Below are 4,276 nucleotides of genomic sequence, written 5' to 3'. Positions count from 1 at the left end.
TGCAATTATCTTCTCTTTGTATCTGCAAAAGACGAAGGTAAATTATATCATCTTGTAAGATTTCATCAGACGAGCTTAACAATATTGTCAATCCGGGTTCTGTCGATGCTAATTATTTGTTTAATAATAATCCACACAATTGGCGATGTTTACTTTAGGATAAATAAGCAGTAGAACGTGTTTAATGATCAAAATATTATAAAACAGTAATATTATCTCTTGGAGAACTATTTATTTTTCTAGGTCCTCTCTGATAAATTTAAAGGATATGAAGTTGAGTACATGAGCTTTAAATATTGATATTAATGAACCAAACAATTTTGAAAAAAATTGAACGCATTTCTATATTAGTGAACGAAATAATTGTGAACTCACTTTTTATTATTTATGATTTCTCGAATTGAAGCGTCCAATTCTTCTCTCGTGATAGTTACGATCTCCTTGTATTTTCCTACACCGAGGGCTTCCATCCTAAGCACTTGATAGTCTTGATCACCTAATATCGGGAATCCTAATACTGGTACCGAAAAATGCACCGTCTCCTCGCTACTTTGTAGTCCTCCTTGGTACATGAACAGCTTAATATTGGGGTGCGCTATAGAACAATGTTCCATAGTTAATTATTAAAAGTCAATTTCAGTACACAACTTAAGAATAACTGAGCTATTGAACATTTTCTTCGAATTAGTCTCCTCTTTAACGCCTTGACTACGGTAGGCTTTGATACGCACCGGCCTTACCATACGGTTGGAATTGAGTTACATCTTTATGAATACATTTTAATGGTCAAGAAACTAAATTTCACTACTTTAAAACAATATTATTTCTTTCTTTGTATTCTGCACCGGATTGCTACTGTAAACATTGAACATTTAATATTAAAATAAGGCTTCTTTCGCAACATATCTAGTAATATAGTATAGTGTGATATCATTCGTAGCATGGATAAATACAAAATCTTATATTTCATTTCTTACATTCCTATATATAATAATTATCGATAAAATTGTCAGGACGCAAAATTTCTAAGCACCTACAGGCGGCTTTAACTAAGGGGTAAATCATATCGGTGTGAATCACTTTGTACAATGACCATATAGTCAAGCCATACCCAGAATGCTCTGCTGAGGAAGCCATTTTCCAATAAAGACATTGTCAGGCTTATCTGGCATGTCCTTTTCGAATTTCCACACAACCTTATAGGGCAGTTTGGCAAATACGTCTTGGAAAATCTTTCGGGTTTCTTTGGGTAAGCTTGAACTCTTAGCGTTGCTACCCAGACTGAAGTAAATGAATCCTTCGGTCGCGTTGTCCACAAAGCGTTGTAGATCCTTCCAACAGATAAAACAAGGATAATCATCTATGTGACTATATAAATTAATATAACCACTAAAATTATTCTATGACGCCCAGGACAACTTTTACGTTATTAATGTTTAGATTAAAAAATTGTTAATAAATATCATAAAAATCAATTTCATATGAATAAAATGCACTTCATCGCATAAAATGAAGGTACCATAAGCTAGAAAAATGATCCTAGATTCCCAGTTCAAATGGCTCAGACAAGAGCTGGGCAACCAGTATCATTACGAGCTTGGGCACTGCTACGTGCTATGGGCGAAGCGACGATAGGGCAACAGCCTTGAAAAAGTGGAGAACGCGTGGAACGACTTGACCAGGACAATCCGCCGTAACAATATTGTAATTTAATAAATATGACTGCCAATTATTTCTTCCAAATCGGAAAATAATTCGAGTCATCTGTCAGGATAAAAGTTGAGGATAAAAGTGTGCTAATTAACACAGTTCTGAAGAAAAAAACTGTAACACAAGGTCATGTGAAATATATAGAACATTATCAGAAAGTTGAAGATAAAGACAGAGGAATTAAGAGGTAAGAGCCACACAAAATTGACTAAACAAATTGATCCCCTTGTGGATGACAATTTATCACAGTGCAAAAGCTAAGACCCTCAGAATAGCAGATTGCGAATCAAAGAATTGAATTGTTGAAACGCCCCACAGCTGGTGAGAAGGTGAATTTAAACGTAACGGTGTTGTCTTATGGCGTGAAGATTATACATTGAATAAATGGAAATTGTTAATACACATTTCATGTATACGTACTGCTGACAAAGGAGTCGGGTTCTTCTCAACGTGGAAAGACGTGAAGGTGACTATGTTCGCAAGTTTCGGTCTGGCTGATGTCATAGCATCAGCTTGGTTGACAAATATAACACTAGTATTCTTCATTATATCAAGCAATGGAGGCAGAGGTCCGAAATACTGTTCTGCTAATTTTTGCTGACGTGGGAACATATTACGGTACATAATATACAAAAGCCGATAGTGTTTAATAAAATTTCGTAATCTCCCCAAAAATGGTTGATTTGTCCCCACGTTCGCCAACGTTTCCCAGGTAGACTCGTGCGATGGTAATATCAGACCACCCAACGCATGTTCATTCAATGACAAAAGTCCCAGTGAGCTCAAACCTAAAAATGTATGAAGAGATAAAACTGTCTTACGTACCAATCATCCAATTTCATGTACAATATGGTAAATTTTAATAGTCGTCCGTTATTTGACATAATTTTCCTACCGCATTGCCGATCAACTTGTGGACAGAAATAGGAAATTTAGGAAGAAGATAGACGATTATTCGATATTTAGGGCTTGCTTCTATAGTTACCTACCGATTGTCAGTAACTACACGAAATCCTTCACTTTTGTACTTACTGAATTTTTATAACTTTTAATTTACGAATGTTTATGCGTTTATGATTTTCAAAAATTCCGCCGGGCGGAAAGTTTACGAAAGGACGAAATCCTAATCTTCACTTCTTTTTAGCCATATTGTACACCTATATGTATACAGGGGTGTCCGAAAACTGACTCGCAATAGACAAAAGAGGAATTTGGACCCAGAATGTAAATATTATTTCTGGCAATTAATATAACTTCGTACATGTTGAATCAAGGACAGTAGAAAAATAACGTTATTAATTGGACCTTTCCTTGACATTCCTGTTATTGTGTCATTATTTAATTGAGGCGACGTTGAAACCAATATCAATTTATGTATTTCTATCTAGCCGATATCGATAGTCTCGATCTACAATCGTTAAAATATATTTCAAACATGGATAACTATGTTACAAACCCAACGCAAACTCCCTTCGCAATCCCTTCCTCCACGTCCCTTTCAACGTAATTTCCCTTCTTATACTTTCAAAACGAATTTCAAGAAATACCTATCAAGGGCGCGTCGAACCTATGAGCGAAGGCGTATAAGGCAGGCGTCATGAGCATTTCGACCATCACAACGTCAAACTTCCGGTTGCTGTTAGGTGCGTAGATAGGTCTCATATCCGTGTGGTTTAGCACTTGTTCCCCTAGATTATCGAATATGTCAAACATATAACTCTCAAAATAGTCCCAAAAATCGATCTTGTCAAATCGACTTCGCACGCAATCGATTCCCACGACGCCCTTGTACCCTGCGCTCATGTCGATCTGCTGAAACGTCTTCGAGTCCATGTTCGGGATCGGATTCGTTGTGACGAGCACTATTTCGTGGCCGCGTCGGTGCAGTTCGAGCCATAGTTTCCGATATGGTATCTGATGGCTATAAGATGGCGTCGGGACGATCCCTAAGATCTTGGCGGCATGCGCTTGCTGGTTGACGTGGAGCAAGGCGAACACCGAAAGCACAAGCGATAACAATGTAGACTTCATTGTGTCGATTTCGGTAGTCACTCGCCGACAGTGGCCGCAGAGCTACTGATCATTGGATCGCACGTTCTCGTGAATCTACGGACGTTTATCTTTCGAAATCTGTAGTGCAAACTATAGATACTGCTGTGTCACGGAGTTATCCAATATTCTGAAATACGTGTGAATTTGTTGCAATACGCAGATTTTGGCAATCTTGTGAACGATACATTCCGACTACCGCGAGAAGATTAATCTCTTCTTCTTTGCGTTTCAAAATTTCATTCAGAAATAAGATGATTTTTTAGTATTTGGTCTGGGATATTTGATTCCTGGACATGCTCGAATTGGAGAACATTATATGTAATTAGGTATGTGTCAGATTTTCTTTCTTTCTTCTTTTCTTTTCTTTCTTGCGCACTCTACATGAATTGTAACTATTTCTCTAATTATCCACTTAACTGTGTCGATATATTTCTTGAAGATAAATTTTGCAATGTGTTTTATCTATGACGCTGACTGTAGTCTTTTTGACAGTTATTCCAGAATCGTCCTAATG

At 37.2% G+C, this 4,276-nt stretch overlaps 1 pseudogene across 1 annotated transcript; it reads right to left on the bottom strand.

Annotated features, from left to right (window-relative positions):
• Nucleotides 1-6: 6 nt before the first annotated feature.
• LOC144477484 (UDP-glucosyltransferase 2-like) lies at nucleotides 7-3,809 on the bottom strand (annotated as a pseudogene). Its single transcript, XR_013495207.1, has 5 exons — nucleotides 3,258-3,809; nucleotides 2,131-2,498; nucleotides 1,112-1,331; nucleotides 376-595; nucleotides 7-22 (listed from the first exon to the last, which is right to left on the bottom strand). The product of XR_013495207.1 is annotated as a UDP-glucosyltransferase 2-like (transcript).
• Nucleotides 3,810-4,276: the final 467 nt, after the last annotated feature.

This window comes from Augochlora pura, unplaced genomic scaffold (genome assembly GCF_028453695.1).
Source record: "Augochlora pura isolate Apur16 unplaced genomic scaffold, APUR_v2.2.1 APUR_unplaced_1406, whole genome shotgun sequence".
Classification (NCBI taxonomy): Eukaryota; Metazoa; Arthropoda; class Insecta; order Hymenoptera; family Halictidae; genus Augochlora; species Augochlora pura.
The sequence above is the reverse complement of the archived record's forward strand: the minus strand, read 5'-3'. Positions and strand labels throughout refer to the sequence as shown.